Source organism: Saimiri boliviensis, chromosome 1 (assembly GCF_048565385.1).
Source record: "Saimiri boliviensis isolate mSaiBol1 chromosome 1, mSaiBol1.pri, whole genome shotgun sequence".
NCBI classification, from domain to species: Eukaryota; Metazoa; Chordata; class Mammalia; order Primates; family Cebidae; genus Saimiri; species Saimiri boliviensis.
This window is the reverse complement of record NC_133449.1, coordinates 110276634-110291813: the sequence shown is the minus strand read 5'-3', so window position 1 is coordinate 110291813 and position 15180 is coordinate 110276634.

The window sequence follows — 15180 nt, the reverse complement described above, 5'->3', positions numbered from 1 at the left end:
CCTAATACCAAAACTGGGCAGAGACACAGCTAAAAAAGAAAACTCAGGCCAATATCCATGATGAATATTGAAGCAAAAATCTTCAATAAAATACTTGCAAACAGAATGCAACAGCAAATCAAAAAGCTTATTCATCATGATCAAGCAGGCTTCAACCCGGGGATGCAAGGTTGGTTCAATATACACAAGTCTATAAACATAATTCATCACATAAACAGAACCAAAGACAGAAACCACATGATTATCTCAATAGATGCAGAAAAGACCTTCATCTAAATTCAACAGCTCTTTATGCTAAAAAGCCTCAATAAACTAGGTATCAATGGTACATATCACAAAACAATAAAAGCTATTCTTGACAAACCCACAGCCAATATCATACGGAATGGGCAAATACTGAAAGCATTGCCTTCGAAATCTGGCACTAGACAAGGATGCCCTCTCTCACCACTCCTATTCAATATAGTATTGGAAGTTCTAGCCAGGACAATCAGCCAAGAGAAAGAAATAAAGAGTATTCAATTAGGAAAGGAGAAAGTCAAATTACCTCTATTTACAGATGACATGATTGTATATTTAGAAGACCCCATCATCTCAGCCCAAAATCTCCTTAAACTGATAAGCAACTTCAGCAAAGTCTCAGGATAAAAAATCAATATGCAGAAATAACAAGCATTCCTATACACTAATAACAGACTTAAAGAGAGCCAAATCAAGAATGAACTGCCATTCATAATTGCTACAAAGAGAATAAAATACCTAGGAATACAACTAACAAAGGATGTAAAGGATCTCTTCAATGAGAACTACAAACCACTACTTAATGAAATAAGAGAGGACACAAACAGACAGAAAAACATCCCATGCTCATGGTCAGGAAGAATCAACATCATGAAAATGGTTATACTGCCCAAAGTAATTTATAGATTCAACACTATCCCCATCAAGCTCCAAATGACCTTCACAGAACTGGAAAAAAACACTTGAAACTTCATATGGAACTAAATGAGAGCCCACATAGCCAAAACAATCTTAAGCAAAAAGAACGAAGCTGGAGGCATCATTCTGCCTGATTTCAAATTATACTACAAGGCCACAGTAATCAAAACAGCATGGTGCTGGTACCAAAGCAGAGACATAGACCAATGGAACAGAACACAGGCCTCTGAAGCAACACCACGTATCTACAACCATCTGATCTTTGACAAACCTGAGAAAAACAAGCAATAAGTAAAGGATTCTCTGTTTAATAAATGGTGTTGGGATAACTGGCTAGCCATGTGCAGAAAGCAGAAACTGGACCCCTTCCTGACACCTTACACTATAATTAACTCCAGATGAATTAAAGATCCAAACATAAGACTTAACACCATAAAAACCCTAGAAAAAAAGTTACGCAAAACCATTCAGGACATAGACATAGGTAAGGGCTTCATGGCTAAAAAACCAAAAGCAATGACAACAAAAGCCAAAATAGACAAATGGATCTAATTAAACTCCAGAGCTTCTGTACAGCAAAAGAAACAATCATTAGAGTGAACCAGCAACCAACAGAATGGGAAAAAAATTTTTGCGATCTACCCTCCTGACAAAGGGCTAATATGCAGAATCTACAAAGAACTAAAACAGATTTATAAGAAAAAAACAAACAAACCCATTCAAAAGTGAGCAAAAGAGATGAACAGACACTTTTCAAAAGAAGACATTTATGAGGCCCATAAACATATGAAAAAGTGCTCATCATCACTGATCATTAGAGAAATGCAAATCAAAACCACATTTGAGATACCATCTCACACCAGTTAGAATGATGATCATTAAAAAATCTGGAGACAACAGATGTAGGATGTGGAGAAACAGGAACACTTTTACACTGTTAGTGGGGGTGTAAATTAGTTCAACCATTGTGGAAGACAGTGTGGTGATTCCTCAAGGATCTAAAGAAATAGAAATACCATTTGACCCAGCAATCCCATTACTATGTATATACCCAAAGGATTATAAATCATTCTGTTATAAAGACACATGCACACATATGTTCATAGCGGCACTGTTTACAATAGCAAAGACCTGGAACCAACCCAAATGTCCATCATCGATAGACTGGATAAAGAAAATGTGGCACATATACACCATGGAATAATATGCAGCCATAAAAATCAATGAGTTTGTGTCCTTCTTAGGGACATGGATGAACCTGGAAACCATCATTCACAGCAAACTGACATGAGAACCAAAAACCAAACACTGTATGTTATCACTCATAGGAGTGTGTTGAACAATTAAAACACATGGACACATGGAGGGGACCATCACATACTGTGGTCAGTAGGGGGACAAGGGAGGGACAGCAATGGTGGGGAGGGTGGGGAGGGTGGGGAGGGATAATGAGGGGAGAAATACCAGATATAGGTGATGGAGGGGATGAAGGCAGCAAACCACCTTGCCATGTATGCACCTATGCAATAATCCTGTAATTTTTAAAATTACAATAATAAAAGACACACACACAGAGAGAGAAATGGCTATTTCGTCTTTCAGCTCTTGTATAGTTTTACTGGATTCTTCATATTCTTCTATTGTGTTTTAACTTTCTCCTGAATCTTGGTGATCCACATTGATATACAGATTCTGAATTCTTTATCTGCCATGCCACTCATTCCGGTCTGATTAAGAACCATTGTTGTGGAGCTAATGAAGCTATTTGGAAGTAAGAAGGCACTCTGGCTTTTTGAGTTACCAGAGATCTTGTGTATGCTCTTTTTTCTTTGTGTGGGCTGATGTCACTTTAATATTTGAAGTTGCTCTCCTTTGGATGGGGCTTTTTGCTTTTATATTATTTGATGCTCTTAAGGGTGTAATTGTGTTATGAGTTGGGTTCAGTTAACTGACTTCATTTCTGCATGATTTCAAGAGCCAAGGCACAGCCCACCACTCTTGGGTTGCCTGCTCTAACTCTGGGGTACTGGGACTAGGCTCACACCTTTGTTCGCTGGTCCCAATAGTTTGAACACCTGCTCTTCCAGAGAAGCTATGGTGGACTTGGATTTCTGTGGAACAACATTACAGTGTGGAGGTTGGCAACAGTGCTTTTTGGGAAAGAGGCAGCACAATGTAGTTTATGTGTATGGGTGCATGGTGGTGGCAGGGGGGCTGTGTGGTATGGTCCACACATGTGTGTACTGGCAGTAGTTAGGCAGTGGGGTGTGTGTGTGTGTGTGTGTGTGTGTGTGTGTGTGTGTGTGCAACATTGTCAGTTGTGCAGCAGAGTCCACATGTGTATGTATGCTGTCAAAATATTGTGGGGAGTCTGTGGGCAGGTGCACACCAACAAAGCTTTGGGGAGTTGCTGCAGGTAGGTGTGTGCCAGTGGGAACCTATCTGAAGAAGTTCTCTGAAGGTTAGGCAGGGTATGCTAATGAAGAAGATATGGCAGTGACAGCAGGAAAGTGCCCCACTTGGGCATCTAAGGCTGTTCCGCAAGCAGGTGTGAATAGAAAGGGACCCTGGGAGCAGCCAGCAGACAGTGGGGAGCTCGAATCACACTAGCTACATCTCAGAGGCATGAAAGCCCTGTTCTTTATAAGACCAACAGTCAACAAATTCCAAAGCCAGGTAGAGGAGCATAGCAATCCATGAGGGATGGGTGTCCCTGGCCATGTTCCAATATGGCTGTTTCCATGCCACAACTTCTGGACTCTGCATGGGCTGGAGTCCTGTCCCTTCCAACCCTCAAGCACCTTGCCTGCCAACTCAAAGGTCCATGGGTGTTGTGAAGCCTCCTGAAGCTAGGATTCTGAAAGTCCATGGCAAGGGTGGGCCACTGTATGTCTATTTAACTCATGCCTTGCTTAGGAGCTTCCTGGTGTTCAGCAACCCCATGCTGATTCCTCTTCCTTCAGCCCAGGGTCTGCAACCTCCCTTCATCAACTCGCAATGCCTTCCTTCTAAAGATCTGTTTGGAGTGTGTTGGTCTTCTTTGTGGTCTGGTCTCTGGATAAAAGAATCTCTTCCTGGCATCATCTCTGCTACTAATTGTAGTATGACTTTGTATTCTGCAACTTACTGAATTTATTAGTTCTAACATAGATTTTTTTGTGAAGTGTTTGAGGCTTTCTAAATATTGAATCACATCATCTACAACTATAGATAATTTTATCAATTCTATTCAGTCTTGGAAGACTTGCATTTTCTGATGGTTCTTGCTAATATTTTCAGTGCTATGATGACCAGAAGTGAGAGTAGATATCCTTATCTTCTTCTGTATTATATTAGAAAGGTTTTCAGTTTTTCCTCATTGATTATAATGTTAGGTGTGAATTTTCCTTAATTGCCTTTATCGTGTTGAGAAACTTCCCTTCTACAACTAAATGGTTCAGAGTTTTCATCAGGATACAATGTTGAACTTTGTCAAATCTTTTTCTGTGTCAATTGAGATAATCACATGATTTTTATCTTTCATTTTATTAATGTGATATATCAATTAATAGATTTGCCTATGTTAAGCCAGGCTTATATGCTAAGGATAAATCCTACATGGTCATGACGTACAGTCTTTTTGATGTGCTGCTGAATTCTGTTTCCTAATATTCTACTGAGGATATTTGCATCAATGTACATCAGATAAATTGCCCTAGAGTTTTCTGTTCTTGTGATGTCTTTATCTGGTTTAGGTATCAAGGTGATGCTGACCTCATAAAACGTGTTTAGAAATATTCTCTCTAGCTCTATATTTTCAGATGAGTTTAAGGAGTATTGGTATTAATTCTTTTTGTAGAATTCATCCATGTGGAAATCTGATTCTTGCCTTTTTTTGTCAGAAGATATTTTGTTACTTCTTTAATCTCTATTTGTTACTTATCTATTCAAGCTTTCTATTCATTTGTGATTCTGTCATGGTAGGTTATATTTTATTTAGAATATATTTGTTTCCTGTAGGTAACTTAGTTTTTGGCACATACTGTAATTTTTCATAAGTCCCTTACAATCATTTTTATTTATAATTTATCTGTTGTAATATCTTCACTTTAATTTTTAATTTTATGTGTTCACATCACTCCTTATTTTTCTTAGTCTAGCTAGAAGTTTGTAAATTTTAAGTATTTTTAAAATCAACTTCCTTTTATTGATTTTTGTGTTTTTTTCTATTTTCTATTTCTGTTTTCATATGTATTTTTTTATTTCTTCTGCTAACTTTGGGTTTAGTTTGTTTCTTTTTTTCTAGTTCTTTAATGTTTCATGTTAGGCTACTTATGTGAAATCTTTTTTTTTTTTTTAAGTAGGCATTTCTTACTATAAACTTTCTTTCTAGAACTGTTTTTGCTGCATCTCATAGATTTTGATTTATTGTGTTTCTTTGTCATTTGTGTCAAGACATTTGCAATTTTACCCATGATTTCTCCTTTGATTCATTTGTTGTTCAGAAGCATGTATTTTTTACATCTTTGTGAACTTTTCAATATTCCATTTGTTATTGTTTTCTTATTTCATATCATTGTTATGAGAGATAATTCTAGATGTGATGTCCATCGTCTTAAAGTTTCAAAGCTCATTTTGGGTCCTAACATTTTGTCTCTGCTGGAGAATGTTTCATGTGTGCTAAAGAAAAATGTGTATTCTTCTGCTGTTAGATGGAAAATTTTGTATATTCTCTCTAATTGAGTTATGTAAATAATAGGACTGAATCCACGAACAAATTTAGGAGGAGAATTTTGTTTGTAAATGTTTTTGAGTCATTGTCATTGTCATTGTATCTACATTCTCATATGAAGGGCAACACCTAAGCACATATCTGAAATTTTGTGACTTAAATTCTTAATAAGAACATGTTCCAGTAACAATGGAAGGAAATCTGGAAATCAACTGTCAAATCCTTCTCCTGTAGTTGAATCACCACATTTAATAATCATACCCCCAGGAGCTACTGATGTACATATAAAGATACCTGTGTTCAAAAGAGACAATTTTTGTGACTTTTTTTTTTCCCTCAGGTCTTTGATAAAGTGAAGGTAAAAAAAGCAGAATGATATGACTGTCTCTAGACATCACCCTATAGCCCAATAATTTGCTGCTTCACAACTGCTGCAGGATGGGTAATGAGCTGATGGCAGCCAATGAAGTTGGGGCCTATATGGTTCACCTGGGGTGCATGACAAGACGAATTCCACTTTCTGTGAAGAAAGCATTGGGATCTCTCCTATAAGTGGAAATCATTTAAAGTTCTATGCATCAGAGAAATGGTGTGTTTAAACAAAATAAAAATGGTATCTATTAAAGTAATAGATCTTAGTCTCAAATTTCATGTTAGCTTCTCTGCACCTATGCCTTGCAGAGAGTATAACCAGGGTACTAGGGTAGAGTTCGCATTATGCAGTAGCAATTGGCAAGAAAATTGTTCTGGCACAAAATTATTTCCTGGATAATATGGAACAGTGCCTGTGTGTCTCAGAGAGACAGCCACTTAAGAGCTGGGTTATTGAGATTCCTGAAAATGCCTGTCTTTGTTTACTTATCCTTCAACTATATTTTTTTCTGTATAAATTCAACAAATATTTATACAGTGCTATATTAGTCAGAATTTTACAGAAAAAGAGTCAATCGGAAATGTGTGTGTTATGACGTGATGCATGTGTGTGTATGAGTATATATATATATATATATATAAAAGAGAGAAAAACAGAGATAAATTTATTATAGGAATTGACTCACATGTTTATGGAGGCCTAGAAATCCAAAGATCTGCCATCTGTAAGCTGGAGAACCAGGAAAGCTGGTGGTGTAATTCAGTCTGAGACTGAAGGCCTGAGAACCAGGTGCACTGATGTCAGAACACAGGAGGAGATGGATGTCATAGCTCAAACAGGGAACAAACTCATACTTCCTCTACCTTTTTATTCTATTCAGGCCCTCCATGAATAAAACGATGCCCACCTGCATCAGTGAGGACAATCTTCTTTACTCAGTCTACTGATCCAAATGCTAATCTCATCCAGAAACATTTCCACAGACATACCCAGCAATAATGTTTTACTAGCTGAGCATCCCTTAGCCCTGTCAAATTGAAACATAAAATTAATCATTGCAAGTACCTACTGAGGGCCTCTAATGAAGAGATGTTCAAATCTCTAGCCCATTGTTTAAAATAGATTGTCTGTCTTTATTAATTTGCAGAAGCTGTTTATATATTCTGAAATGGAGCCCTTTTCTTAGTTATATTTATTACAGACATTTTTTTTACCCTGTGATTTGTATAACTCCTTTAATAGGCTGTTTGAATGAATAGACATTGTTAAATGTAATGTATTTCAATTTAGAATTTTTTTTCTTATAATTGTTACTTTCTGGGTTCTGTCAGAAAGAAAATTGTATTTACCTCAAGGTCATAGACCTTGTGTGGCCACATTGTTGAATATAAATTTTATTATTTCAGATGTAAAATCCACCTAATTGATTGTGGAAATGGGTATGTGTGTATGGCACTGTCATGGGATCCTCAGGGTGTCACCTCACCAGCCAGAAACCTCTGTGGTCGCAGGCACCTTCTTCCTGGGTAGTGTGTGTGCTCACTGGGCTAATTCAGCCCACTCACCTGGCAGGTTGTGCTCAGCTCAAACTACTGGCCCAGATACCACCCCTGCCAAGGTGAGCCAGGATAAGCCAGGCACCGAGTGGTGAGGGGTGTTTGTGTGATCGAGCACAGGGTCTGGCCACTGCACACAGCCAGGCACACAGGGCGGCAGCTCCAGGCGCTAGTACAGGTGTAGGGTCTGTGTGAGGGTGCAGCTGGACCAGATGTATTGCACATGGCTTCTGCTGTGGCACCTGCATCTGAATGAGGGGAACGCGGTGGCACCCAGAACTTGGAGATGCCAGGAACCACAGGACCCCAAAGAGGGGCATGTTTCAACCCTGTCTGTGTGCACTACCATTTGGCAGGTCTGGAATTCTTATCCCGAGTCCAGGAAGAATGAGGTACACAGACAACTGGATGGTGTGCAAGGTGGAGAGAAGCTTTATCGAGTGACAGAAGAGCTCTCAGGAGACTTGAGGTGGGTAGCTCCTTTCTGCAGGCAAGTCTCACAGTGACGAGTGCCCAGCTTTCAGCAGAGAGGAGACTGGCAGTGTGCAACTTCTTTCTGCAGGCAGGTCATCCCAACGTCTGTTCGAGTCTGGCGGAGTCCAAGATTTTTATGGGCTCAGAAAGGAGGCAGTTCATGCTGATTGGTCTATGGGCAGTCATCAGTGAGCTGTGGACTCCACTGGGAACTGGCAGCCTGGCCCCCAGGCTTCAGGCCATCCTTGGCTTGAAGGCGGGGTTTCAATGGGAACCCAAACCTTTCAGCGCAGGAACCTGCCTTCCTCCTGCCATCAACCTGCCATTCACTGTGCCCAGGCTGTTCATGCTGAGGGGCGCCTGCAGGCCCACCTGGAGCCACCCTCAGCCCCACCTCAACCTCCCTCCTATGCTCATGAGCACCCAAAGTCCAGAGAAGACTGAGGTGGCAGGGGGCCAGGGAGTTAGCACCGCCCTGAGTTCGCGCACATCCATGAGGATGGCGACAGTGCCTGGGCTCAGCCACAGCGTTGCTCTGCTCTCTAGCGGGCACTGGGATTAGTAGCAGATACTTTCTTTTTTTCTTTTTCTTATTTTATTTATTTATTTATTTTTGAGACGGAGTTTCACTCTTGTTACCCAGGCTGGAGTGCAATGGCGCGATCTCAGCTCACCGCAACCACCGCCTCCTGGGTTCAGGCAATTCTCCTGCCTCAGCCTCCTGAGTAGCTGGGATTACAGGCACGCACCACCATGCCCAGCTAATTTTTTGTATTTTTAGTATAGATGGGGTTTCACCATGTTGACCAGGACGGTCTCGATCTCTTGACCTCGTGATCCACCCGCCTCGGCCTCCCAAAGTGCTGGGATTACAGGCTTGAGCCACCGCGCCCGGCTAGTAGCAGGCACTTTCAAGCCTGCAGGGACAGAGGGAATCCTGGGCCTCTGAGAGTACAGAGACGCCCGGGTCTAGAACCATGGCTGGGTGGCTGCAGCTGCACCCAGAGGTGCGGGCCTCCTGCCCCGCCTACTTGATAGGGGGCAGGGCTCCCACCTGTTACCAGTCCCTGCTGGCTCTGTGGAGCACGCAGCCCTGGCCTCGCCTCCTGGGCTACAGATGGTATCCCCACAACAGCTGCTCTAGACAGGCCGCCGTCACCGTCAGTACAAAGTGGAAAGTAATCAAGTTTCTTCATTTTTCCATTTTGAAGAACTAATTAACACAACACGTTATAAAAAATCTTATTTTCTCACATTTTTCAATGACATTTTTGTCATGAAAATGTTTCCAGGGACTGGGCATGCTAGTTCATGCCTCTAATCTCGGCACTTTGGATGACTGAGATGAGAGGATTGCTTAAGACCAGGAGTTCAAACTGAGCAACAGAGAGAGACTGTGTTCTACATTTTTTTTTTTTTTTTAATTAGCCAGGCTGATTAGTCCCAGCTACTCAGGAGGCTGAGATGGAAGGACTACTTGAACCCAGGATGTGGAGGTTGCAGTGAGCTATGGTCATGCCACTGCACTGTAGCCTGGGTGACAGAGCAAGACTGTCTCAAGAAACAAAGTGCCCAGTAATGCTGGTTTATTTATTTCTCTTTTTTCTATTTCACTAGTCTTTTTTTTTTTTTTTTTTCCTCATCCTTGGGCCAAAAAAACCTGTCATAATGCTCTTGCCTTTTAGCAGCTTTGATAACCAATAGTCTAAGTCTTTTAACTTTGTTCTTTTTTTAAATTGCATTTTCTATCTGTAAGGCTTTGCATTTATGTTTTGTAAAATATTTTATCTATTCAGATCATACATGTAACATAGTGCATAAATCATGAGTGTAAGTTCAATGTCTTTTCACAAACTGATTGTTCTCTCATACCTCTAGCAGTCAAGAATTCACTTTGAGCTGTTTGAAACTCACTCGTATCATGAATCTGAAAAGCAATCACTATTCTACTATCTAAAAATATAGACTAACTTTTCCTGATTTTGAATTTATGTAAGTATAATCACACAGTAGTGTATCTATATTTCTGGCTAAATTGTTCACAAATATGTTTGTAATATTTGTCCAATGTCTTGTCAATGTCAGTTGTTCATTATTAATTACTATTTCCTTTGTGTGAATATGTCACAAATTATTTAACCAGACTACTCTTTCGCCCACTTGTGTCCACCATTCTGGCTTTTACCAACAATGCTAATGTAATTGTTCTTGTGCATGATTTGATGTATACATATATACATACATTTCTCTATGTATATATTTTATGATACATAACTGAAAGTAGAATTCCCAGTTTTTTTGTAGGGTATGCATATATGTTCAACTTTAGCAGTTAACAGAAAACCACATATTTTTTAATGTTCTATTTCTTATATGAACAACTTTTTACAAGCATTTCTTTTAATTTGCTAACTCTCTCTTTAGCTCTATCTTACCTCTCTTACCTCTTTTCATCCCGAGTGTTTTTTTTTCTTTTAGATTTTCTCTCTTTGTGGTTTTGGTGATTGTTGTTATTATTTCATGTTGTTTGTTTTTCTCATGTGCGTGACCATTTTCAATTAAATGCTGAATCTCGTATATGAATATCTTGTAGAAATAGTTTGACAGTTGCAGGTGATAACATGTTATTCTGGAGGGACAATCCCAGGACCCTTTGTTAGAGGGTATTTGTTTTTGGTTGGCATCTGGGCCTTGAGCTTCATCCAGGAAGTTCATATTATTTAGATCTAGTTAAAATTTCAAGTGATTTTAAACTAGATGACACACAGTTCCAAGGCTGGTTTATACCCTGATGTCTTTTACTGTTAGGGTTTTTCTTTGGGTCTTTAATTCAAATCATGATGGTGTTATCAGGCCCCCACTCTTCAGAGGACCCTAACTACATTTTCCTCCAGTCACATACGCTGTTAAAGTCCATACTCAGCCCCCTCTTCAGCCTAGTATTTGGAAATCAAGTCTCTCAATAACAATGCAGTATAAAATGCCAGTTTCAGCAGTCAAAGCTTCTGGTCCCACTTGGAATTTGATACTTTTCATTTCTCCCTTTCCTGACTTTCAGGAAGTATTGAAGTATTGAAGACTTTCAGGAGTTATTGAAGAATTTTTTCAATAACTTTGGACATGAAAAAAATTCTCATTTTCTGAGTGAAGTAATTAAGAAGTATCATATAGCTGTACATGGCCTTAATTGGAAACACTACCTTAATTGGAAAAATGTTTGAAGAAAAACAAAATCCAAAATAATACTTTCTAGTTCCCCTCACACCACCACCACCTTTTTCCCAAGGCTATTATGTAATAGATTCGGTTAGACTTAATAGGGAACAAATTAAGTGAATTATTTGTTGCTAGCCCAGGAGATAATGCCATATATTTTTTAATGCTTGTTATCCTGTTTAAAGCTATAAGGTTTTAATTATTACTTCAATTGGATCTTACAAAAGAAACTAGAGACTTAATCACATTATTTTTCCCTTTAGACCTAGATGGACTTTATTGATCCAAAGATGGTGACCAGGACACATCATTCCTTCAACAAAAAAAATGAAAGTATATACCACCACTCTGTGAAAAATTTGAGCAGAAGGATCATATAGAACTTTTTTGTAGATCAAACACAAATGGTAAAATCACATATTAGATATTAAATTTCCTTTGGGATAATCTATTGAATATAACCCTATCATTTCGGCCAGAATCATTTTAACTGTGGGGTTTTGGGAATAGTAAGTGTTGTCTTTCTACTTCCCCATTGGAAGACTAGTTCACGTCTCTTTCAGCTTTTTTGGTGTATTGCACTTTTTATCTTCATGATAACAGAGTATGAGACAGTAAACAAATTCTGATTCCTACGTGTAGGAATTGCTTCATTTCCTTTCATTTGTCTTATTCTGTTATATTCTCTCTCTTTCTCTCTTTGTTGCCCTATTTCTTTTTCACTCTGTCTCTCTTCCTTCCTCCTAAACCAGTATATGTTACTTAGGAAATAAATTTTAGGTAACTGAAAATCGAGATGAGTCATTTCTCAAGGTAAGCACTCACTCTAATAAGAACATATGTATCAGAATTTTAGTCCTTTGATTTATAGTCAGAATTCTTACTATCCTATGCACTAGGAAACTCACAAATTGCATAAGAATTGTCTATTCCCTTCTTTATTAACAAGCTAAGGTGTTACATAGAGTTTCTGTCCTCAGGGAACCTGCCTTCTAGTGAGTCTCACTGCTTCCTCATTTATGTGCTAGGCACTGTGATTGGCATTTGGAAGTAATCGAATAAATATTCACTTACATGAGTGAGAGGATGAAAGGAAGAAAATGAACTGCTGATTGCTGGGTGACTATGGATTTAGAACAAAAGGATTTAGGTGTTTCAAATACTTATTATCATCAAGTTATACTAAACTGATGTGTACATATTCCTAATAAGAGTGCCTTTTACAGAAGCAAAAAGTCTGAGTTTCTATTTTAACTTGATTACCTTGAGTGAAGTATGGTGATACCAGACACAGATCAAGTGAGAGAAACTGGGAGGAGTTTTACAGTTTGGTTCTACTCACAGTTCCCTGAAGAGAACACAGCGTTCAACACAGTCACTCAAGACAAGAACCCAGTTGTCACTTGGCAGGAGGAGGGAGGGGGGCTGTGGGCAAACACCTTCATTGTGGTTTCTTTGGGAAGAAAAGAGTAAGGCAGAAAAAGCAAATTCTGGGTTGGCTAACTTCAATGCTTTCTGAGGAATAGGAGTTGTCCTTGGTTGGCTGGTCCTGGCCCTGGGATAATTAGGGAAGGTGTAGACTAGAGAAACCCAGAGTCTCAAGAAAGAGAACTGACCAGCTGGCCTCTAGCCAGCAATCCAAAGCTGGATCAAGATAGCACATGCAAACACACACACACACACACACACACACGTGCACACACCCCTAAATTATAATTTCTGCATTTCCAGTTCCACCTCCATGAAAAGCTGTCATTGGCCTTACCAACATATGCTTCAAAAACATACAAGTAAGTTGTAATCAGAACGTTGGAAAGTAACAAAAAATAATAAGGAAGAGAAAGAAGGAAAGAAAGAACAAAAGAAGGAAAGAAAGAGAGGGAGAGAGAAAGAGAAAAGAAAAGAAAAGAAAGCAAGAGAAAGAAAAGACAGAGGGAAAAGGGAAAAGCTAATGACCTCATCTCCCCAATAAGTGCCCTCTTCTTGCCAGATCAATGTCTTTATCTAAAAGACAAATTCTTTTAGATACAATTCCAGTATTTATAAGTCTATTGCCAATTTATTCCTTGGTGCCTGTGCACAGAACCATTTTTTAAGGTATCTTTGATTCTGAAAGCAATAGAAAGGATGAGATAAGATAATAAAACCTTAAGATAGGAAACCCAGATTGCTGTTACACTGTTCAACACTTTCATTTCCTCTTCTGACATAAAATGGGTGTGGAAGAGCAGTAAATGTCTCTTTATAAATAACAGGTAAAGGGAGTACAGTGTTGTTTAACAGACATAATACGTACTGGTTGTGTATTTCCCTTTGTAGTGACATTGGAAAACAAAGTAGAAACAATTAACAAACTGTGTGTTACCTATTTAAACATTCACTAAAATGAGGCTTGCAAATTTTAATAGCAAAATTTTCAAGTTCTGTCTTGAAAATATATCTAATCTCACAAATAATAGTTACCAATTCTCACAGAGAAATTTCCTATCAATATTACCAGATTATTTTTCCTATAAAGTATAGCCTGGCCAAAGCAGAAAAGAAAAACACTCTTTCCCTTCTCCAAACACAGAGTATCACCATCTTTGATACTTGCAGTGAAATATCTTGACTTGTGAACAGAGACGTAGTTTTATCCAATGGCAAAGACTCCATAACAATGAAGTTGGATGTTTAACATCTTTTAACTATTTTTCTTACAAAATTATGCTATTATAAAAACTGACTTTGGTGAGATAATTGACTTGTGTTGCTTCCTAATGTTTGTTTACATACATGATGTTTTAGAGATTTTTGACTACTTTGGAATTTTACATGCTATTTTGATGTAAATTCCAGGTAAAGACATGAAATGAATAAATGCCATCAAATTTTTTATGTGGTATTGAATCTCAAGAGAGTACAATGGAAGGAGGGCTGCCATGCTGGGCACACATGCTGAACTGCTAGCAGAAAACCTGTAGTAGCCAAAAAGCCAACAGTTATCAGGTAGATATATCTCAACTTAGCTTGCTTTAAACGGAAATTTCATTATCACATTGGAATTGTGAAAATGCACTGTCCATTTTTTCTTTCCAAAGTATCAATCTTCAAGCATTCACATATGGAATTATAATTAGAACACAGCGTGGATTTGGAAAAAAAGAAGAAAATGTATGATACTTGAAGAGAATATTGTAAAGACTTCCACCTAACCTAATTGAGTTACCACCACATGTCACATACACCATTAGTGTGTTAGTTATAGGAGGTAGAGAAATATAAAAGGCACAGTTACTGCCTCAATCAGGACAGTCATTGTAGGGCAAGTTGCTCATACAGTTTTACAACATAGAAGATGGAATTTGTTTTGGATTTGTTTTAGTTGTTTGTTTCTTTGCAAGTTTCCTTGTGCTGACTTATGTACTAAACATAAGTGACAAGTTATTTAATGCTTTAATATGAGACTTCAAGTTAGAGTAGCCTTTTGTCTTGAGAGTCTTGTTTACTTGAGGATGTAAATAGCATCTATTAAGGTTGCAGAATATTAAAAACATGTAATGCTGGAATATAGTTTGCAAAATGGATATAAGCAGAATATTAAGCAATACAGAATATTTAACAATTTTGAAAATGGAGATGTAATAAAAGTTTGGCAGGATAATGTCCATATGGAATTAAATGGTCATAAAAATGACTATGCCATCTTTCCATAGAGTGGGTGGAAGAGTATGTCAGTAAACTCTTTACTCTCCAATCTATTACCTCTTCTTCTCTTGTTCCGTTCTCTTATTCAGGGTAAGTATATTTTCCAGAATCCCTTTCCTCTGACTTTGACTTCTCTTCATTCCATAAGACACCTTCATATCACAAATATTATCTAAATCAGATATAGGTGAGACTGAAGTGCAAGTCTGTTCCACTTCTCCAGG